Genomic DNA, 25259 nt, shown 5'->3' with positions numbered 1-25259 from the left:
AGGGAGTGACAAACCACAAACTCATGCCTGTGATCATGGATTCGGTGGGTACTGTTAACAACAAGAACAAAATGAATAGGTCCGTACTGTTTTCAGAAGCTATACAAAATACACAGTTATACCAAGATACTATAGAATGGTCATCTTCAGGGTTTCCTTGCACAACCCTTCCCAGGATCCCTTGGAAGAGTTCTACTAATTATATTCATCAGGGGATAAGGTTATTCACACAAGAAAACAATTGAACATATAGAATTCCAGTTCATCCTGCCTTCTGCTTCCATTTCTAGTGAATGGCATTGGGCAGACAGTTGTAACTTGGTAGATTCATGGTACTGCACTGGGATCTATTCAAACTTAGATTAACTTTGACTCCATGGGACAGATTAATGTCATTTGCAGGGAGTTCTATTTGCGGTTAATGTATTGCTAACCATCGAAGGGTATGCACGGCTTCCAGGAATACCCGTGTAGCTCTCTGTGCTGATCAGCTTGTTAATGGAATGAGATGCAGGATGGAAGTCTAGATGAAATAATGAATCGCTTGTGTGGTACTCTGTGCCAGGGCTAGATAGGCAATAGGAAGAGACAAGATTTGAAATCTTGGAAGTCAGAAGCTATTCTCAATAAAAGCCTTCCGGCACTCTAATGTACAAATTTGTAAACAAATGTTCCAATCCCCGTGAGGGTCATTTCATTAAGATGGAAGTCCGTACATCTCCAAAATAGGTGTGATCACTGGGCAGAGGCTACCTTTATACCACCACTATGAAATTTACATTTTTGAAGATATAAATCTGTATCAACACTATACATGGTGAATATGTCTATGGGAGATGTTTCATGACTTAATTACCTGTTATGATTTGATTATGGAATGTCCCCAAGTTCCCATATTGAAGGTCTGGTTCCCAACTGGTGGTACTATTTTGTGGAGTGCTAGAAATTTTAGAAGGTAGGATATTGCTGGGGGAATCAGCTTACTGGGAACAGGTCTTTGATGATTTAGGAGTCCTGGCCCATGTTTAGCATCCCTGTCTCTGCCTCCTATACTGGGACATGAACTGTTCTGTTCTCTCCCAGATCTCTATCACTCCACATCTATCTGTCACTCCACCTCTCTGTCACAGTGAAATGACAACTCTGTAACCTTGAAACCACGAACCAGAACAAATAACTCTTCCATTTAAGGTGTTCCACTGAAGGGAAACTCGGTCTCAAAAAAAAATGTGACTTAAACACTACAAAAAATTTTTTAATCTAATACAGATGGTAGAAGAAATGTCAAAGTTTTTTTTTAAAGATTATTACAGAAATATACCTGCCAACTAATCAATTCTATTTCCACACTTCATTATGTCGGTGATATTTTAATGTTATGATTTATTTGGCCAGTCTGAGAAAATATTTTTATATCGAAGGTTCTATTTATACTTCTGAATAATTAAGAGTATTCTCTAAATTTTATAAGCCTCTATGCTCACAAAGCCAGTATCCACCAGTATTGCAAAGATATGGCTTCTCCATATCTTTTGGCACAAATTTGGCAATAGCCTTCACTGTATTATTTCTTCTTAGTACAGCTGTTAAAGAGTGAAACACCATGCTCTTAGTCAGAAAAACTTGAGTTCAAGGTCAAATTCAACAACTTGCCACACTTGTGTCTTAAGACTTCCTCAAAAATTTACAGACGCATCTCACCATCTGCCAAACTAGATCATTATCAATGAGAATTAAGTTTAAGTACTTTACCTGATATAGAGAGTATATCAATGAATCCAACCGAGCAATATAGTGTGTGTGTGTGTGTGTGTGTGTGTGTGTGTGTGTGTGTGTGTGTATGTGTGTGTGTATGTGTGTGTGCGCGTGCATGTTAAGGTTAGAGGTAAAGAGATGGCTCAGAGATTAAGGGTGTTTGCTGCTTACAGAGGAGCAGAGTTCAGTTCCCAACAACAATGTTGAACTACTCACAACTACCTGCTACTTCTACTCCAGGAGATCTGGCACCCCTTCTTGTTTCTATGGGGACCTAAACATATATGTACATGCTCACACATAGGCACACACATGCACATGGATAAATATAAAATAAATATTTTTAAAAGAACAGCAATATCAATTTAACACACATACACACATACACACATTATATAGAACGTGAGGTTATCCACTACACACTTTCCCACTAGGAGCACACTGCCTTGTTGGGAGCATTAAAATTAGAAACGTAGTCTCTGGGTCTGAGCTATTCATGAAAATTTTAATGCTAAACAAATAGTGGTTGTTTGCAGATCTGGTGGACTTGCCTCCACACGTGCTTTCAAGGGTCAGTGTAGGTTGTGCAAGTTGATAAATTGTGTTTATTTATTGGCAAGCCTGCACCGAATAACATGCAAATGATATGCAAGATGACATACACATTCACATCAACGACTCCGCCACTTATGCTAATAGCACTCCAATCCTCTGTCTCTGATGGGAACTGCACTGTTCTTTCATAAGTATCGATTACTCTTGACTTTTGCTGATGCAGCCAGAGAAGTTTGTCAGGAGCTAGGACACGGGACCCATCTTTTTGCTTTATTGTGTCCTTCATTCCACTCTTACATTCACTGCGGGACTCACACCGTTGGGGTTAGGCTCTCTGTGCCTGCAGTGGTCAAAGGGTTTCCTTCCCTGGGACACTGTTGTCTTCGAAGAATAGTGAATGCTACCTAGTTCACTGTTCTTAAAGTGACACTCATCTGGGCCCCCGAAATCAGAAAAATACAGACCATAAAATAGAGCCAGCCTATCATTCCTTATCTGCTAAAAGACCTAGACCAAAACAATATTCTTTCTGACATCTGGCAGTCACCACTGACTGTTCCCTCAGAGAATACATTGTGTACTGTGGCAGTATTCCCTCAGATGGGCCCAGACTAGCCTTTCTTCATGATAAACATGCCTGGATGTGGCAATCATTTCTTTCCCTAGGAATGCAATGATGGTGTGATTTCCAGGGCCCTGTTCTGGATGTATGTGTAGCAAACCCATGATCCATCATCCACAATAAACTGTCTTCGAGTAGGTATTAATTTAGTCTTATGTAATATATAGAAGCGATTTGTTGGCTGGTGAGCAGAAAGCATGTGTTTAAGTGGGCCAAACCTATTTGGGCCTCTCTTACACATCTCTCGAACTCCATCACATATAACATGCATATTGATGGCCACTTCATACTGGAGGCTATTTTCCAAAATGCTTTTTTCATAGTCTTCATTACCACACAATACTGCTGTAGAGAAGAAATAGGGGGTGGCTAGAGCTAAGCTCACTGGCGTGTTCAGGCTCCTTAATTCATTAGGCAATCATAAGAATACAGAATAATGCAGTTGAATGGCTTGTTTTTCTTCTTCTATTTAATCATTTCAAATAAATTCTAATTTTTAAGGGCTATTTATTAAACCAAATTTCGGCTCTTAAAGATATGTTCAAGTCTCATGAAGGCCTGAGAGTTTAAATTTTATGTTAGACTAACATAAGGATATGAGGCTTTTTTTTATTCAGAACATCTTCTCTATCTGCTTAGGCCAACCGAAATAGAAAAGAGCCATTCACATAAATGTTGTGATGAGCACACTAATACCAATGTATATTAAGTATGCCTTAAATACATTTGTTAATAGACTTTAACATTTTAGTAAACTTAAATGTCTTGGTTTCAACATGCTGTCCATACAAATACAAATTGTAATATGCAGCCACATGATGAGACTAATTTAAATATTTTGATGAGGGGAGGGGATACTGACTTTAACAAATTAGTATGTATTTTATACTTAAAGCAAAGCTCATGAGGCTCGAATTATCTCAATTTAAGTTTCAATGGCCATGTCACTGAGCTCTAAATATCCTGGAAAGGGATAGCTTCTCTGCTAACCTATGGCTTCCCCTAACCCATGGCTTCAATTTTCACTATTGAGAGAGCCTGCTTTTAAAGTTGTAGTCCACTATGAACAGATAAGCCCTCCCAGCTCAGCACAAAATGGAGGAGCCCCTTTTCATCGAGGCTCCTTCTTCTCTGCTTGATCTTATCTGAAGAGTGTCTCTAAGCACAGATTCCTGATCTTATCCAGAAGATGACCCTGCACGGAGCTTCCTGCAAGCGCTGCGTGACTGCACATAGGTCCTGCTCAGCCTTTTGCACTGTGTGATAATTAGGTACTATGTTATGACCAATTAGCTCTTCCTACACAAAACTTCAAAAGACCTCTGAGAATAGTCATGTAGTCTATGGCCAGATTACAGATCCGGCTTCCCGTCTCCCAGTAAGACTCTGCCTGGCAGGTTCTCGGCATTCCTCTTCAGGTAATTGGAGTATTCCCAGGCCTCCACCCTGGCCAATAGTGTTTATCCACCTTGGGAATCCCTACCCACTTTTTAAGATCTATATAGCCCTTGTTCACCCAAAATAAAATTGAACTGTCTCACTGACGCTCATCTCAAATTCCCAACCATCCAAAGCCTGCACCAACCCGTTCTGCTCCAGGAGGGCCACTATCACTTTAATCAGAAACATAAAAGATTACTCCACTGATTTGCCTATTTCCTAACACCCCATTCTATTTTTTTTTTTTCTGGAAAAGAATAAGAGGAAATCTATGTTCCAAATGTTAGTCTGACAACTAGGATCCAAATGCACCAGATGTAAGGTGAGATAGAACTCAGTTTTGTCATTTATAAAATGATATGCCCCCAACTAGAAAAATTATATATTTCCTTTTTGAATGTTCTAGTCTGTTTTCTGAGAGTGGAACAGGCTGATCTCTTGCTTCCACTCTTTCAAAAGGCTGAATATTAATGTTGAAGACACAGTCCTTTCTTCCCAGGGTTTCCTTGGAAAATCTCATATTGATAGGTCTTGCATGTGAGGGCATTCCTTGGGTGTTTACTTTGTGTTCTCTTTTCTTGCATTTAATCCTTTGACTCCTGCTATTATGATCTGCTCAATCTTTCTAAGCATTTTTCCCATCTCTGATGATCTCTCTTGACTATTAATATGCAGCTGCCTCTGTAGCCACGTTTCCCATGTACTCTGCTCCAATCAGCTACCCAATAAACCAGCTCATTATTTCATTACTCATGACTGTGGTTTGGGAATCTGTTCCAGAGAAGAACCACTGAAGTTGAGACTAGATTGTTGTCCTGACCCTCAGTTCCCTCATGTTCTTACTTTGCTAAAGAAGACAGCTACGATCAGCTTCAGGGAGACTGTTCATCTTGTGACAGTGGAGAAGACTGTAAACCTGTCTCTAGTTCTTACCTTCTGTTCCTGGGGTCAGAAAATGAAAACGTTCCTTAGTCTTCTATAACCCTGCCTTTAAAGCTTGCTGTATTAGGGACATCTTTCCTAGGGCCCACAGAAAATGTGTGGGTGTTCTCTATTTATTTAGAAGGTAGTAGACAACCTGAATGACCAGAAATCTATGTGCCTGTCATCACACACCAGAAATGTGACCAGCAGTACTGAAGAACTCAATTTTAATGAATGTTCATTACAAACAGAGAGTTTTAAAACTCTTAGATGGTGTGGGGCAGGGTGCATGGTTCATTCAGCACGTGAGTCACAGTCAGAGGACAGCACGCTGGCAGTAGAACTCCAGTTCCCTGGGAGTCGGCTGAGTCTTCTCACTGACCTGGTGCTTTTATTATTCACAATAGGTTAAGAACCTTTGAAACAATTAGGATTTACAGATACATTTGTACCTTTTATGAAATCTAAATGACCCTAATTATTTCTGACAAAAATTTAGCATCCAAACTTGAGTGTTTTCTTAATGTAAAGTGTGCACAGAATTGCAAAGCTTCTCCATAGAAGTACATGTAAATATACACCTATATGTTGAACTGATTGTATTTCTTTCTGTCTGGGGTAAAGACAATATTAATGCAATTATTTTTGCATATTTCTTAAATTCTTCTTTTTAAAGACTTATTTATTTTCTGTACACTGTAGCTATCTTCAGACACACCAGAAGAGGCCATCACATCTCATTACAGATGGTTGTGATCCATCATGTGGTTTCTGGGAATTGAACTCAGGACCTCTGGAAAAACAACCGGTGCTCTTAACCACTGAGCCATCTCTCCAGCCCTATTTTTTAAATTCTTAAAATATGGCTCCTCTAAAAAAATTTAAAGTCCTTACCTGGCTCACACTATATCTACACCTGACAGTGTTATTCTATGCAGTGTTTCCCTAGATTGCAGAATCCTCTATTTAATTTATAGGATGAATGCACTAAGCAATATGAGTGTATTATTTCATGTGATTCTCATGGTAACTACATGGAAAGTAGATATTATTATCTTTATTCCAAGGAAAGGACTCAGAACACATACACATGCACACACATGTGCACACACACACACACACACACACACATGCACACACAGACACACTTCCCAAAGCTGCAGTCATACTTAATAAATGAGGAAGGAGTTAAACCTGAAGTCAGATAGTTCCCTCCACAGCATGTCTCACCTGCTGGCTGTGTCACCTTCTTGGCTGGTATTCTGTTGGTGGTGGTCAATGAGCCCAACACATGCCCACATCTGAATCCTCTAGACTCTCCTCTAGCACTGCTCGTGTGCAGCACAGTTAGATTTACTAGATTCAGTCTATAAGAATAAATTCATCATCCATGAATAAAATGAGGCTCTCCAAGAGATACTTGCATACTTTTATCCATTACATTATTGTTCATGATAGCGCAAACGCAAAAGTCACTTCACTGTACAGTGGTGGTTGACCAGATTTAGCACAATGGGGTACATCCACGGGAATATTATTCAGCCATAAAAAGAAGACAGTCTTGACATTTATAAATGTTTGATTCTTAACGGTAATAATTCAGAGGTGTAGGATCACCTCTGAGTGGAATCTGACAATGTCACTGAAGCAGAGAGCAAAGTGATTATCAATAACACAGTGTTGTGTACTTGAAACTGATGGGTAGTTTTTTAATGCTCTCTCGTGCACAAGAATACAAACTAGAAGAGATAAAAAACTTAAATAATTCACTTGTGGCAATCACTTCACAATACATATGTCCCTGAAATGTCAATCTTATAAACCCCAAGTTTTTGTCAGGCAAGGCAACACTTGACTGCAAACTTAGTCCTCAGCAGGCAGCAGCAGGAGATCAATAGTTCAAGGTCATCCTTAACTACATAGTGTTTTGAATCCAGTCTGAGCTATGGGGGTAGCTATTAAAAATTTAATAAGTAAATATACAAATAACAATTAATTATTGAAATACAAATTTAAAACACCTATGCTGAATATAATTTTTCTTCTCAAATATTCCTCAATAAAACTAAGAATCTGTAGGTTGATGCCCACCCAAAAAGTAACAAAATAAATTTGTTTGCCACAGTCTAGAAACAATGAACTGGACTCAGACAATAAATATCAAAATACATCCTTGTTCTAGTGTGGTTTTCATTGTTGTGGTAAAACACTATGACCAAAGGGATCCTGAGAGGAGCAAGGTTTACTTCATCAGGAAAAACCAAAGCAAGACCTTGAAACAGGAACCTAAAGGCAGGAATTGAACAAGAAACCATGCTGCTTGGTGGCTTTCTTCTAGGGTAACATTCATCAACTCTTCTTATGCAATGTAACTACCTTCCTAAGGATGAGTTCACCCAAAGTAGACTTGGCCCTCCCATGTCAACTAGCAATCAAGAAAAGGCTTCCACACATATGCTTACAGGCCAGTATAATGAAAACAGTTCCTTGGTTAACGGTCCCTTTTCCTGAGTATGTCAGGTTGACAACTGAAACTAAACCAGGGCAACCCCATATATCAGAGTAAATATTATACCTCCAGTTAGAGTTGTATAGGTATGAGTATTTTAATGGGCAATGCAATATTAAAAAAAACAAACAAACAAAAAAAAACTAACACCATGTGTTTCACATATGGGCTTCAGTATTTTATTTATTTCTTGTTGGTCTGAGCCAATATATCTCAGACTGGCTTGAATTCAAAATGCTCCTGTCTCAGTTCCTAAAAGGTGGGATTGCAAGTGTTCTTGACTACATCTGCCTTAGAAATCTGACATTTCTTAATGTAACTGACAGAAGGAAAATGGATACTCACTCTCTACTATGACTGAGCCCACTGTAGTGGACATTGCTTCCAGGAAACTGCCTGGCTGGGCTGGATCAATCAAGTCAACTGCTGCAGCCAAGTCCACAAGACATAAAATTGTCTCAATTGGTCCACAGAGATATCAGTCAGGGCGATGTGCAGTCACTTTGTATGTCTACACTGTGAGTGAACATTTCAGTTCATAGCATCATCCAGCCCCACACATTCCTTCACCATCACCATTTTTACCTTCTGAAACTCACAACCACTAAACTGATCAGACAACTGTTCATCTCTGTCAGTGGATGAATAGTGGGAAGGACTGTAAGTGATAAGATATACAGTCATTCATTTGTTCATCTCTCCTTTTGAATGTTATCTTACTTAGAATTTCTATTACTGTGATAAAACACCAAGAGCAAAAGCAACTCGGGAAGGAAAGGATTTATTTCAGCTTACAGCTCTAAGGTTCCTTCATTACTAAGGGAAGTCAGATCAGGACTTCAAGACCTGGAACTTGGAACTGAATCAGAGGCCATGAAGGAAGACTGCTTACTGGCTTATTCAGCTTGTTTTCTTCTACAAGCTAGGACTGCCTGCCCAGGTATGTCACCACCCACAGAAGTCTGGGGTTCCCACATCAATGAGTTATGAAGTTGTCCCACAGACTTGGTTGCAGATCAATACAGTCAGAGTATTTGCTCAGTTGAAGTTTCCTATTGTCAAATGACTCTCTGTGTGTCAGAATGACAAATATCTAACCATGAAAAATGTTTTAATTTTTTTCTTTGTGTGTGTGAATGTGTGTGGGGAGCAGAATGCAGAGAGGTACTGGTGGATGTTTTTACCAGAGATACACACACATGCTGAGGTCAGAGATCATCTGTCAACTTCATGTGTCTTCCTCTTCTTGGTCTCTCCAACTTACTTCCAGAGGCAGGTTCTCTCAATGAACCCAGAGCCAGATGATTCAGCTATTCTAGTTAGCCAGCTTGCCCTGAGTCTGTGTCTTCTCCTCCTGGGTATTGGGACTTACAGGAAGGCTGCCACACCCACCTATTTCCAGGGCATAGTCCTTTGTGGCAGGTAAGACACAGTAGTAGAAGCATAAGGTCACACTGCATCTGTAGTCTGGAAGCAGAGAGATGAATATGCAGTGCTCAGATCAACATACTTATTGGTGTTTGTTTGTTTGTTGCAGTGCAGAATCCCAGACCATGGAATGATACTACCCTCCTCTAGTGTGTGTTCTTAGGGTAGGCCTTCCCACCTCAGTTAACATAATCTACACACTCCCTCACAGGCATGCCCAGAGTCTTGTCCTCTAGGTACTGTCAAATTGACAGTCAACATCAACCATCACATGAAGCTTAAATGAATGATGAGAATAATTAACAAACCCATGGTCTTCCAGGTATCCCAGGGGTAACACTCTTCCAATTTATTTCATTCAGCAGATACAGAGTTTTTACACCTGAGATTTATTTATTAATGCTTGATTGCTGGAAAATTCATCCAAAACATGTGTATTTGGCTCTTTTTGAGAAAATTTCCTTGGTTGATTTTTTACCTAGGAGTAACCTGACCAAACTAGAGTAGATACTTAATTAAAGCAGAACACAGTGTCTATGGTAGTTTGAATATCCCTGCACCATAGTTGGCACTATTAGGAGATATGGCCTTTTTGGAATAGGTGTGACATATAAGGAAGTATGTAATTGCCAGGGTGTGCTTTGAGGTCTTATGCTCAAGATCCACCCAGTGATAAAGAGACCCTCTTCCTAGCTGCTTGTGGATGAAGAGTAGAACTCTTGGCTCCCCCAGTACCATGCTGCCATACTTCCTGACATAATAATGAACTGAACCACTGAAACTATAAGCCAGCCCCAGTTAAATGTTTGCATTTATAAGAGTTGCCTTGGACACGGTGTCTCATCATAGAAATAAAACCCAAATTAAGACAGTGTCCTCGCTGACTCCAGCTCTGTCCTGGTTACTTTAGTCACTGAGATAACAGCTTGGTGCTGAAGATTCCTGAAGATGTAGTTACTGAATTCCCAGCAAATGAGCCAGTACAGTTGTGCATATCAAGGGGGGCAGGGAAGCACAGTTATCCTCAGTAAAATGAACTTCCCATTGTGAAACTATTTCTTTCATTATAGGATTTTCCTCACCATCCTTGCTAGCATCTTTTTGAAGTTCAGCAATGCCATGCACCAACATCATGATGACAATGGCAGTTTCTCAAGTTTCCTCCAACCTTTTCTTGAGGACCCATTGGAGACTCCTGAAGATCAGGCCACAAAAGCTACAACCTCAGGTATACACAGGAGTGGTTCCACTTAGATAATGCTGCCAGTCAACTCTAATGGGGACCTGCTAGAATGTATGTAAAGCTACTCCAGATGACTCCTGGTCCTTGCTGTTCTTTACCAGTGTTCTGGAACTCGCCACTTGGTGTTCTTTCAGATCTTAAGCCTGATTCAGAATCTTCCGTCTTTTAGATTAGAATAAAGCACTGTAAAGACTTCTGGAAACTTGGGGAGGTATTATGTATGGAGTACACATGATGAAGTTTAGAAGACAGAACACATCTCATGGAGTTTGTTCATCTTAGGGATTAACATAGTTTTCTAGTTGATTTGTAGACTATCTAACATCTTTGTTTTCCTTAGAGTTTTGTTCTGATGTGAGGGCGACTTCTAAATTGGGAAACATAAGAAAGCACACTTGACACTTGGCACATCAGATCTCCCTCCTCAGTCCAACCACATAGCATGCAGGGAAGTCAACTTCATTCCCAAACCAGTAGTTATCTCCCTACCTCTGTAGTCATTACCGTACCTCTAATAGATCTTGGCTAAGGGCTAGAACTACTACAAAGAGTTTTATTCTATGAAAACTCCAAAGGACAGGCTTTCAAGAAGGTCCCCCACCTTAATCCAGGTATTTTTATTCTACAGTATTTCAACAAGTGATTGTCCATCGCAGGAAGACATATCTCACAGACAGGGACAGATCATGTGGGAGTTTCATTAACTTTTGACAGCTGTGATATTGGTTTATATACAGCCAAAATATTCCTTTCCCAGTGAACTTGTGTTTCATATTTATAAGAAAACCAATGATTCTAAAAATTTGAACTTCAAGTCTGCCTTGTGAATGCTCACTGCATATTCAAAAAGCCCTATAGACATCATCATGAAGCAATTAGAGTTACCTTTGTTCTAGATCTATGACTGGGAAGGAAATGCCCACAAACCATGTCTTCATTTGAATGCTAGGTATCTGTGAACACAGTGTGCTACATGTCTAGGAACACTGAAGCTGCTAAAGAGCCAACTTGACCCCCCAAAAATGCCCTGCATTGTTCAGGAGAACACAGGGACAGAGGAGACAGACAAGTCTGTTCCAGAGTGATACAACATGAGAAAGACACAACTAGCCATTGGCCGGCTTTGACTTTGAATGCTGAAAGGGAACACAGGCAAAGAATGTAGGCAGCCAGAATGGGCGTGTCAAGAAAATAGATTCTCTTTTTTTCCAAAAGAAATACCTTTGCTGACATTGATTTTAGTACAGCCTTGTCCAACTTCTGAGTTGCTGGGTATTAATTCATTACAACAGCAATAAAGAACTAGCAGAATTTCAAACTTAGATGTGAAAGCCAGCTTGGTCTCACTAAATAAATTGTCACCAAATAAGTACCTCCAGCTTTCATCAGTAAAATTGGGGTTTATTTGCAAAGTAAGTGTAAGGTACTAAGGTCATCTGGCTTGGTTTGAGCTGGTTGATACCCAAAGTCTTTTGTAGCAAGAGGACTACTGTTTTAGTCAACCTACGATCCTCTTTGGTGCTCACATGGCTCCCAACACTGTGCAACTCACATCTTGAGCTTACAAGAAAAAAAAAAGAAATGAGAAAGGGAAGGCAAAAAAGGGAGGGATTGAGAGAAGAATTTTGTGTAATCTTTGCTGCTTTCTTCATCAAAAAATATCACTTTGTAATAATAAACCCTGTTTTCATTTACTTGCATATTGAGAAAAATGAAACAACCCTTGGTACCATTGTCACTACAGAGGTCACTGCCAATAACTTGAATTACTTTCTGAAGATGTCCTGCAGTGCAGACCAAAGATCTCTGGACAGAGAAGGCACATTGGTGAGTAAGGAGGGCCGAGGCTTTTGGTGACCTGGGGGAAGAACATGGTGTATATATGGTTGTTGGATATATTTTTCAAACAAGACTGAAGACACTGGTTTACAACCAACCGAATGCACATTGGTGGCGGCAATGAATGCATTGCTGTTTGTGTTTCTTTTGATGCACAGAAAGGGAGGGAGGCAGCAGGAACCACTTGTTCTTGCTTCTCATACTTCTTCTCCATGCTGTCACGAAAATAAAGATATAATCTCTCCCTGATTCCCCAACCTCTACTCATACCAGGAAAAAAAAAAGAAGAAAAAAGAAAAAAGAACCAGGTCTGTGTATTACTTTAACAATCCTGCTGTAATTATATATGGCCTAGGTGTGGATGACTTGGAGGCAGAGAGAGTCTAGGGAGTGACCCAGAGGACTCTCGCTGCCTATATCACAGTTTTGTTTGTGTGGTTTTTAAAAATGTTGATCCCCAAACAGCAACCAGCCTAATAACTCTCGACATTCCATCACTAATAAACTTGGTAATGGATTTCCTCTCTCTCTCTCAACATTTCATAGGTTTTGCCCAAGCTGCCAATGAAAGTGAAATGTGCTCTGTGTTTGCTTCTCTCTCTCTCTCTCCTTTTTCCATGTTCTTTTTAAGTTATAGCCAGCAGAGAGCCTTGATAAGTTTCCCTCTTATCTCACTAAGACATCTGAGCCTGGTCCATAGTAACAGAATAATCAATTAATTCTCTTGCAGAGTTCCATTTACATAATGAAAACGAAATGCACTGATATTTTATATGAGTCATTTTTGGTCGTCTAGACTGATAATATATTGCATATTGATTGCAAAGGGAAAGTCTAATGGATCTTCTGTTGTTGAACTTGCAAAATTAGAATCAGAGTGAAATGACAGAAGCAAGCATCCATCGGACTTATTTATATATCTCTCTTTAATAGAGGATCTTAAATGTCTGGACCTGATTACTGCTTTGCACTCATTTGAGCAAAAAGGGCACATGTTGGCTTTGTCGCAGTGTGCAGTCTCATTGCTTGGACCAAAGTCAATCAATATTTTACTGCTTGCAAATATTGTCAATGGACTGGGTTAGAATCTTGTGAAGTGTGTACAGCCAGGGCACGTATGATTTCAGTCATGCCTCTGCTGTAGATATAGGCTCCTTAGCCTAAGCAAGGGAAGAAATATGACTAAGGCTCAGATAAAACAAATGGAAATTAAGGGTTAGGGCTATGTGGTCTGCAGAATCCTGTGAGAGGATGGGAGCTAGTTCTGCATCCTCATCCTTCTGATAGCAATCAACCATGGTAACAGGTTATTCTAAGTGCATTTTATTGCCATCAGCATAGCAGGCAAGTGTAATGATTATGCTTACAGACACAGACCAGGCTATGTAAATTTCCACCTCCCTCACGTAAGAACTTTCAGATGCAGCCTATCTTACTTGACTTCCCAAAGCCTTCTGCATCATCATCCTTAACCAGATAGGGTTAATGTTCATCTCTCAGTGCTATTCTGGTGTCAAAATCAAACCAGCTCGAGCTGGAGAGATGGCTCCACAGTACAGAGCACTGGCTGCTCTTGCAGAGGTCCTGAGTTCAATTCCCAACAACTAGATGGTAGGTTATAACCATCTGAAATGTCTCCTGACATGTCCATGAGCATGCAGATAAAACACCTATATACATTAAATTAATTAATTAAACTAACTCAGACTGGTTAAATCCCTCCCTCACCCCCCCCCAAAAAAAAAGGATGTCACACAGAAAAATTTCAAGAAAGCAGTTATGGTAGCTAATCAATAAACAAATCCAAAATGGTCCTGGCCCTCCAATTCAAACTAGGAAATTTTAAAAAATTTAAATGTATGTATGTATGTAGGTAACAAAAGAGGGGTGGTAAGCTGTACAGATTATAAGAATCCCCCACAGGACATATTAATAAATTCGCCAAGGCTGAGATGTGATGAGGGTACACAGGCTCACTTACGAGTGGATGAAGGCTGCTCACTCTAAAATGAGCTCTTTATAAGAAAACACATTCAGTATTCTCTCTCTCTCTCTCTCTCTCTCTCTCTCTCTCTCTCTCTCTCACACACACACACACACACACACACACACACACAATTCCTGCCCTTACTATGCTGTATTTGCTCTCTTCTCCCATTCTTCCATCTTTTCTCTCTGTATCTGCTGCCAGCTCTCTTCCTGTGGGTAGCCTTCCCAACCCTCAAAGTCCTGAGCCAGCACATTTCCACTTACTATAAGTTACCCAGTTCTAGTTGTTCTGTTGCACCTGCATCTAACAAAGATTATGTTTTCTACCTTTCTCTTTTAGTCTTAATTCTTTGTGTCTCTAATATTTTCATAGTGGCCATGTCTGTACTTTAATGCTCTTTTCAAGAGTCAAAATTATTTCTACTTTTCGAATGAAAGAGAAGCCATCATTTGTGTGGGAGGGAGGAAGCAATATATTTTTAAGGTAATAGGCTGTCTCCTCCTTAGAGGTGTTAACCATGTTTTTTTCTGAAAAATGTCAGCAGTGATTGCACCTGACTGTGAGATACTCTTAGAACCAGATTGCCTTGAAAATACAGGACGGTACTCAGCACTCTCTTCTGCACTCTAGTTGGATTATCTTCATTTTCTCATGCCCCACTGCGCTTACTGCAAGCAAAGCCTCACAGGTGGAGAAACAGCTGACTTGCTCTGCTGTCCACCTCTCATGAAGAAGCTCCAGAGATGACTAAAAACCCAGGATCTGTGTGGCTCTAGCATGCTTGTGCATCATACGGAAGCTTAAGAACCCATCTGTTCCTCTTTCCCTACAAAAGAAAAGTGTTCTTGGTGCTCCTCATCCCTGAAAACAGAGCACACTCAGAGCATGAAAGCAAATAATCCCTCAGAACAGAACCTAGAGTTTCTGCACTAAACCCAGGATCCCACAGCAGCAGAAGGTGACGAACGAAGGAACCTTCCGCTTCCTGGAGAATCAGCCCAGCCTCTGCCCTTTTGAATCTATGGATTCCAGTTTCAAGAAATTTGTTATGAAATACTAAATAAATAAATAAACAAAGAAACAAACAAACAAATAAATAAATAAATAAAATGGAAGAGAAAGCTAAATCGGGTTGCTTCTTGATTCAATAATTACCTTTTTCAATGCTAGCGTGAATGGTTTCAGAGGTGAGTTAAAATTACTGTTGATTGTCTGATGCCCTTGCATTCTCACCTTGAGGAAAGGAATTCTCCCCAGAACATAAGACCATATACCTTTTAAATACAGATCTGTAGAATCCCTAGGACACAAATTAAGGAGTCTCTTGTTTGACATTATTGTCTTTGTGCCCCAAATGACCACCAGAAACATTTTTATTCTTATAAATTCTTCCACGGTCTGACCTTCATTCTCTAACTTTTCAAATGCCTTGGGGTGTCTGCTTTTTAGTACAGGTATCACCACATGAGAAACAATGTGGAGAATGACATTTATCGATCTTGTCTCAGAGAGAACAAGTGATCTCATCAACTGTGAAGGATCTATCAAAGAGGCGGCTGTATAACAAGGAGCCCATGCATAGAGAAAGCCAGTGGGACACTGAAGACTCCAAAACACTTGGACAGTTCTTAGAGCATCTCAGGCACCCTGGGGATAAAAGGGCAATCCCAAAGATACACGGTGCCCAAAGACACCTTGTGTCTGCCCAAGTGATGCCCTACAGAAGTGATCCTCCAACAGAGGCAATGATGTTTAAATTCATTCTGTTGCATAGTTCTAGGCACGTACAATTTTTGAAATGTAATTTATAAAATTTTTCTGACATTTTAAGTTAAACATAAAACAATATTAAGTGTGGTGTTTCCCATTCATTTGAAAATGATGGGGAAGATTTAAAGGAAAATAGAGATGCTAAGTAATTCTAAAGGAACCTTCCAGGCACTAAGAGGCTGTCCTTATCTTGGGGCTTCTTAGATTCCAGGTGAATAAGAACTTGGAATAAATGCCAAGTACTAGACAAATGGCAGGTGACTGGGAAGCAAAAAAATAGAGGTTTTAAGAGGAGGAGTTGGGAAAGACAATAAACCACAATAGAAGATGGAATAGCAGCTGATTCACTGACACCACAGGAAAGATTTAAGGAGACTACAGGGTTTGGGGTGCAAATGGAGATTCAATGACATCAAATGTATATAAAAACCTATTTTACTCTGTAAGCTAATTTCAGAAAATTAAGGAATAAATAATACTTAAAAAAAAAAAAAACAAAACAAGATCTTAGTTGGTCTGGAAATCACTGTGTAGACCATGCTGCCTCCGTCTCAGAAATTCTGCCTGTTCTTCCCAGGTGCAGATTAAAGGTGGGTGCCACCCCACACAGATGGAAAATAATCTTTTAAAAGACAAGTCAGTAATCAACTTGCTTTCAAAAATGTCCAAGGCATGACATGGCAGTTTCTGCTTTTCCCACGGAAGGGCAAGGAGGGGTTCTTCTCATCTCCAAAGGCAAGTAAAAGTTTCCCAATGTCAAGTATTTCTAACAGGATGAGGAGACAGCATCTCAGGGTTGCAATGATAGGTGCCTCAGATGTGACCAGCAGACACTTTAACAGAGGGAAGGGGAGCTAAAGAGAGGCAAAATTGGATGCATGCATTATTCCAATTTTCCCCTCATCTTCAGGGTTTCTGAACCTGACCTTGACATCTGAACCTGTCCTGTTATCTTTATGGTCAGTGGAGAAAGTTAAGCATTCAACTAAGGCAAGTTGATCTAGTAGTTGAAGAGAATCCTGAAAGCCTTGAAGCATATAGTTCTAGGTATGGATTATGGTGTTAGGCTATATCAGAGCAAAGCCAGCCCATTCATCTTAGGGATCCTTGTGGAAGAAAGCCCCACCCAGGAGCTCACTGAGGTTCTGGCCTTGCACCATTATGAATCCAGCAAAAAATATCTCCATAGCTCACAGCCAAAGAACCAGTGACAACAGTAAGCCAATATGTATGTTTTCCTCCCCCACCCTGTTCCCCATACTCACAACACTTAGCACAAAGAGGCAAACAAATAGAGTAAAAAAAAAATCACAGGGAATGCTGGTTTTCTTTCTAGATTAAGGCCCTTGTATTAGTTAGGATTCTCTAAAGTTCCAGAACTTATGGTAGTCTCTCTATGGTAAGAGTTTTTGTCGATGACTTATAGTCTGTAGTCCCATTCTCCAACAATGGTCAGCAGCAGCTGTGAATGGATGTCCAAGGATCTAGCAGTTGCTCAGTCCCACAAGACAAGCAGGCTAAAAGAGTCTTCTTTCTTCTAATGTCCTTGTGTAGGTCTCCAGAAGAAGGTGTGTCCCAGATTAAAGGTGTATATCACCATGACTGAATCTGGGACTTGCTTTGTTTTTAGATGACTCAGAGTTCTCCTTGCTTTAGTCTGCTGGAATTCATAGTCACTGGTGCCTCAAGATCTCCATGCCAAGCTCCAAGTTAGAAACTCATACCTCCCAGCCTCAAGATCAGGAACACAAGTGAGCCTTTCAATTCTGGACTGTGGTTCATCACAGATAGAGTTGACAACCAGGAAAAGCCACTACAGCCCTCAAGCTCACATCTGGTTCATTGATTGGAGGAGGGAGATTAGTAAGAATATGTGTGTATCTGTGAGTGCATTCATCTCTCCCTCACTCCCTCCTCTCCTCCTCCTCTTTCTCTCTCCCTTTCTATACATGACATGCTGTGGTTGTGGAGTTTAAGAACAACTCGCAGGAATTTTTGGTTCTATCCTTCTACCATATGGATTCTAGGGATTGAACTCAGGTCCTTGAACTTGGCAACAAGCACTTTTATCCACTTAGCCATCTTGGCAGCCCATAAACTTGAAAGTGAGGGTACGAAAACATTTTTCTAATTCCTAAAAAGGTTTTGTTGTTGTTTTAGCATGGATAGCTTGCTTATTGTGGCACTAAAGGATTAAAACGGTTCAACCAATTATGCAGTTTTTGATAATGACTTCGGTTGGTTGGGATGGGAACACAGACTATTTGACTTCAAGCACTGCTGCTCTGCTCTGAGGAGCATTCTCCTTCCCCTACACTACACCATTTTCTCTGGCTTCTATACAGAAGACGGCAAGAGTAGAAGCAAAATTGATAAAAGTTTCTAATGCTTTCATTTTCTGTAGTCTTTCAGTGCTGCTCTCAGAATGTCTTTTGTAGTCCGACTGTTCAAGTTGCTCAAGTGTATTTTGGTAGTGACTGGGAAAGACTGAAACCAAATGGGGGACAGGAGTGGCGATGCAGCAGTACTGTGCCTATCAACTTAATAAATGAAGTTATTGTCATCAGTCGGGTCCACAGGCCAGCGAGGCCCTGCAGTTTGCTGAGTCAGACATAGCACATTTAATAAAGGGGATTGAAAAATAGTGCTTGATGTTGCTCTAGTTCAGATCAGTAAATTGTGAGGACACCCCATACATTAAGTAGAACCACTCATTTCCATAATGGGATAGGATCGTCTCCATTGATTCTGCCCTGTTCTGAGAACAGAAGCTTGCCTGGGGTCATTACAAAAAGATTGTGGGGGCTCGGAGGAGTTGACAATGGGTGATGAACTAACCCATGTGCCAAAATCCCAGATCAATAAGGATGCCAGGGTTCCTTTCTTGTGTGTGTGTGTGTGTGTGTGTGTGTGTGTGTGTGTATGTGTGTGTATGCCAAACTCATGCCCATGCTTCCTATTTTTAAAATTCTTCATATTTCTCTCTGCTTAAGGAATGAGTTTCTGCCTTCTCAGAGGCTCTAGATCTATCCTACCATGGTTATCTCGTGGGTGTCACAGAGTGAATTGAAAATGTCATTTTTTCCAACATCTCTGAAAGTCATTTTTTTCTCCTGAGCATATTCTCAGTCATTTAAAGGGGAAGCACAATGCTGACACCCAATTCTGCACTGCTGCGTGTTCACGTCACCTGTTGTCCATCTATACACTTGGTCCTTTTGTCCCTCAGATGCATTGCAGACACCTCCTAATCACACTAACATCACCCAACAACACTCAGGAAATCTGTTGGATAAACATGAAAAGTTCTACAGGTGTGACTGTTTTCAACTAACATGAAACTTTCCCAACAGAAAAGAAAATAGACAACTCCTTAGGAGGCAGATTTATATAAGGAGATGGTTGTCTAACCAGCCCCTGATAGCTGTCTAGAACGGAAAGCCAGCCTCATCATCAAGACAAGCAAAGCAGAAAGTTACTAATATGCTCTCAAAGTTACCAAAATACAAAGGACAGGAGAACAGAAACTGAAAACCAGCTATAAGGTCAATGGCCTCGAGGTTTGAGAGGGCATCAAGGGGTCGAAATCTTATGGAACTGGACCACACTGGACAGGTCCAAAGAACCATGAGGATCAGTTCCCGGGCTGTGTGATTCTTGGCTGGACCAGAAGGAGAGGTAGAACGAGTGACATTAAAAGCATATTTGCAGAAGTGGCTGATTTTTAATTAGCAGTATTGCACATTGAAAGACTTTCCATAGAGCTCTGAAATTATGAGTAGTGATAAGCATTACAGTAAAACGTACTTCTTAAAATTATGGCATTATTTTTTACATGTATACATGCATGTGCACATGTCCATACGTGTACATGTGAGAATAAACTTGTGTGCCTGCACAAGAGCCCAGAGAACCATCTCGGTGGTGTTTGTAGTTCTCAGACACTATCTACCTTGTTTGTTTTTGTTGGTGGCTGAGTCTCTCACTAGCCTGGAACTCAGCCATGAGGGATAGACAGGGATACCCTGCTCCACTTTCCCATCACTATGAGTACAAGAGTGCTCCATACCCAGCTATTTCGTAAGGGTTCTGGGGACTGAACGCACATCCTCTGGCATGCAAGTCTTTATTTACTGAGTTGTTTCCCTTGCTTTAAATGATGTTATCATTTACTTCCAAATTTGTTTTCTTTGTAATCGAACACAGAATCACCCAAATCTAATAAAGTTTATTTCTTCAGGATTAACTGTAAAAAAAAATCATAACAGTGTTAATATTGGGCAGAGCCGGTTGACATGTCACCCTGCCTCCCAGATTTAGTGCCTACGTTGTATCATGGCTTCTTAGAATTGAGTCACCATCTAAAACTCAACATTTGCATGAGCCCTGCTGACAGGATTTTCACACACAGTGCCAAAGCTCAGGAGAAGGAACATACTACATATGAGTATTTATTATGTACTCGGAACATACTACATATGAGTATTTATTATGACAGTTTTGGGGGATATGCTTCCTGTTCCGATACAACCAACACACTATTACATCAGAAGGGTGCCTTACCATAAGTAACTTATGTGGGCTACTAGTCCTTGTTCACAGGCCACCAATGAGTCACAGGAAGATGGAGGACCCTTCGGCTATAAAGCTTAGCTATACTTGACAGGACAACTGGCCTCCCTCATTGATTTCATGGGTGGTGATAGTATTTGTTTCATATATTGCCAGTTGACAAAATGTTACTGTTTTCATGACAAAACTTATCAGACACGCTCACGCTTAGAATGTTGAGTTGTTAGATGAATAATGGTGCTTAGTATTTGTTATAGATGTAACATGCATCAGATTCCACTCAAGATACCTGATAGTCATAACACTATTGTACAGTGTTATGGGACCTGTCTACTGTGGTCCAGTTCCACAACAGAGTTCTATTGCTCTGCCCATTTCACAAAGAAACTGAATCATAGGTAACACATAGAAAAGCTAGTGCCATCTATCCACACAGAAAGATTGTAGAGTAAGAGGAGCTCATGGTTTCCACCAGACTCTAGGAGCCAGACATCCCAAGTTAACACCAGACATAGTGAAGGAGTAACTCCTTTTGCCACTCCTTTCAAAACCTCACAGGACTGGTTGATGTCCACTTACACGGGGAAGTGCAGTCTGACTTACTGATTCTACCTACCTATGCCAAAATAAATCTTATCTGGATGATTTTCAATAGATCTACATATTAGATGTATGTAATCATAATGTTAAGACAAGTATCCAAGCACCCCAGAGCTCAGTCAAGTGGACACATGAAATTAACCAATTACAGGATATCTGGCTAAAAACCATATGAAGCCTCCATGAATCAGATTCAGCAAACAAGTCATTTGATCTACTATACTATTTATTTCAGATCCCTCGCGCTTGTTAGGATTTGAATAATCAGTGTTAACAATAACCACAGTTATTACGTAGCACAGGAGGGTGAAGTATAGGCTGCTGGCCCAGGTTTGAATTTCCACTGTGCTCTATGCCCTCATTAGCATAATAATCACCATGAAACTAGCCAGTCGTTTTAAAGCATCTCATTAGTAATAACAGTGATTTACAAAATACCACCAACAATAATAAAACGTAATGTTCTGAATATAGTTGACAGTGTTCTTTTGAAGACTTCTAACAGTTTATTCTGGAACACTGTTTTCTTAGATAAAAAAAGATTGGCTCTATTACATAATATACATGCTATGTGATGTATGTATGGAGAAAACTATTTAGGACCTGGAGCTTTAATAGAAATGTAAAATACTAAGTCTAAATAGTTTGATCTATCCAGATCTCTCGTGTCTCTTTATACTTCAATGTCTTGGTGTCTTAATGGCCCCATGAAAATTTCGGGTCCAACAGATTTTTGAATTCCACAGAAATGCTTGCTCAGCCAGTCACTAACATCCAGAATTTCAAACTTGAAATTGAGAGATATGTATGATGGATACAAACACAAATAAATACAAATGGATATGAATTAATCTTATGTATTCTTTAAGTACAACTTAAAGTCACAGTGAAAGCCCCTCACACATACATCAATACTAGCTTAATTTTATAGCAACAGAGTCTCTCTGCTACCACATGCAAGGCAGTAGAGACTGGAAGATGAGATGCGGTGTATCCTGGAAGCTCCTAATTTAGGATATGGTTCAGTGTATAACTCCATCAGCAGACAATGCAGGCTGCTCAATCTTCTCAAAAATGACATTCTCATCCACATAAACCATGTTCCCCAGGCTTCTAGACCACTTACTTACACAATGAACATCTTGTTTGAAATCTCCATTTTGGTGTTTGTTCCTCGAAGTGCTTTGAAAAAATTCATATAAAAATAAAGCCATAATAAAATGAAGCTCCCCATAATCCCATCACTGTTTGAATGCAGACTAATCTCATCTATTCTTCTTACCCTGTTCCATAGGTCTTGGCTCATTTGCATGTGTGATGCATAGCTAATCTTACATTGATGGGGCTATGTCCTATTTTTGTACTGCATATCTCATTTTTAACTTTACTCTCCTTATTCTCTGTGTTTCATCCTCACACAAAATAACTTCTCAGGTTTCACCATGAGCACATAACTATAAACATAACAATGAAATATATCTCCAAGGAGGAGTTACATACATTATAACATTTGATATTATTGAAATTGACCTGTTCTCATTTGAAAGTACAGTCTGGTGCATCTAAGCTAGTGTGGATGAATGCACTTTAATCTTAATAACTGCGTGCACACAATGGTTTGCCTAGACTGAATCTCCATCTTCCTATTTGCGACCGTTTACTTGTTTTTAGTTTTTTAGCAACTGCAAACACTGTAAGATGAAAATCTTGTGTGTTCAAATCATTTTATTTCTGCAGGATAAATTCTCAGAAGCAGAATCATTGGATCAAAGAATAAGCATTTTTTTTTACTTTTAACATATATTGTCAAAATTTCCAAAAATGCTACAAATTATATTTCCCCGAGCAATACTGAAGAGCACTCTATACCCTGCAATCTAGCCAGCTCATTTACATTCTCACCAGTGTAAAGTTGTTATTTTAATTTGCATATCCATGATTGCTAATGAACTTGCGCATCTTCCCTAATGTTGATGGATGCAGAGATTTGTTCTCCATACTTTTGGTTTTTCCAGGTGTTCTCCAGGGAAAACCTAATGTCCTCTGGATTCTCTGAGGTCACCTCAGAAGACAGTGGTCAGATGGCAGGACTAAAGCTTTCCATCCATTCCTACTGACACAATGTATTTACTGGGGTCTTCTGAGAATTGAGTTTGCAAATGCTGGTTCTGAACCAACTACTAGATTATGTGATTCTGAAGAGTTCTCATTCCTTAACATTTTACAGGGTTAAAATGACCTTGTTTGTTGATTTTGTTATTATTTTTAGTATTCTCTTGGATGAATTTAAAGTAAATTTTAGGCAGAATCTCTGCCTTACGTCCCCTGCCTATCAAAGGATTCCATAAATGCAACAGATTGTATGCCAGAGTGTAGGTAAGAGTTACTTGAAGGATTTGTTTAAAATGTGGTCATTCTGATCTAAGGACAGATTCAGAAGGGAGAAGATGAGATTTAAGAACCTGTATTTTTAGCAAACATTTTGGAAATGCATTACACAGCAAATTCATGGCCATATTTGGAATACTCATGTTCTTGGCACTTAGTATGTGCTTAACAAATGTTTGGTGATTAATAGAGTCTTCTAATCTGCCATCAAACAAACCCTCTTGAAATATTTGTGGTTTTATGAAGCTAAGTCTTGGCATTAGACCGTTTGTTTTAAAAACCCACATTCCAATACAGGTCAGGCTTTAGGATACAGTTAATATCTTTGGAAACAGGAGGGGGGAAATCTCCATTTTTCCAAAGGTAGCTGGGAAATCAGATAAGGTCAGCTTGAAATACTCTTTTCTCACCTGGTCTTTCAGGAACTTACCCCTACCTTCCGATCAAAGAATACTGTACTCTGACCACACAACTCACTAAACCGGAGGATAGAATCCAACAGAGAAGATTCAACTTTAGGGTCCAGAAAGCAAAACTTGTCACAACAAAGCCACCCAGAGAAAACACCAAGGAAAAGAAACACACAGAGCTTTATTTCTAGAAGGAAGTATATTTAAATAAATTTTTCTCCCACTTAAGATGGAGCCTGCTCAATCTTAAATTCTTTCCTCTAATCCTGTCTGCATCCCAATCACCCTGATTTACTCTGTCACTGGGTGATGGTACAAAGGGAAAGATTGCAGATCTAATTAGCATAATATGGATAAGCAAATGAGGCCTAATCAATTATGGTTCACACTTGCTTTCATCACCCGTGCCAACAGTCGGCAAATTCACTGACAGTTCAAATGCGACATTTTTAGAAGCCATCAGTAAATCAATAACAAGTGACAGTAATTTAGATGCACACTTCGTTCTGCCTCCATTTCTGTCCAGGAGATGCAGCCTCACAGCCCTGTGACACCTGAGCTCAGCAGTCAATGCCTTTTACTGTTTAAATCTTACACCCAGGGCCAAGTCTCTGCAGCCTAACTCTTGGCACCAGGGCTTTCTCTGACGGCTTGTGGGGAGGTTACGGGAGGTATCATGCTATAGAGCTTTTTTTCCCATGGATCTTAGACTTTTTGAACAAGGATGTATATGATCCATAAGGAGGTAATCAGGCCTGGTAGGATGCACCACAGGGCAGCCAGACTGGGTTCTTTATCTTTAGCTCTACCGGTCATTATTTTTTGTAATCTTAGGAAAACGACTTAATATTTCTGTGTTACAACTACACCATCCTTTGAATGGTGGAGGGGGAAGGAAAGCTAACATGTACCTTTGTTTACCTGGCCAGCCTGAATGGGGGATAGAAATAAGGAGAGATGGTAAGCATACTTTTTGTAAGCATAAGGTTTATGACAGCTCACTAGTGTTGAGTTTTGCAAGAACTGAACTCGGGCTTCGGAGAAAAGAGAAATGGTGTAATGTGTCCTCCGCTTCTTAAACTCATTTTGTTTCATTCCTAAAGTATTCATGCTTTTTTAAAAAAATCTTTATAAGATTCAGAAAAAAGAACAAGCCAGGCTAGAGAGCTTAGTAGGTACAGGAGCTTGTTACCATGCCTTCCCACCAGAGTTCA

This window comes from Micromys minutus, assembly GCF_963924665.1.
Source record: "Micromys minutus genome assembly, chromosome: 1".
In the NCBI taxonomy this organism is placed as follows: Eukaryota; Metazoa; Chordata; class Mammalia; order Rodentia; family Muridae; genus Micromys; species Micromys minutus.
Note: the sequence above shows the minus strand (reverse complement) of the source record.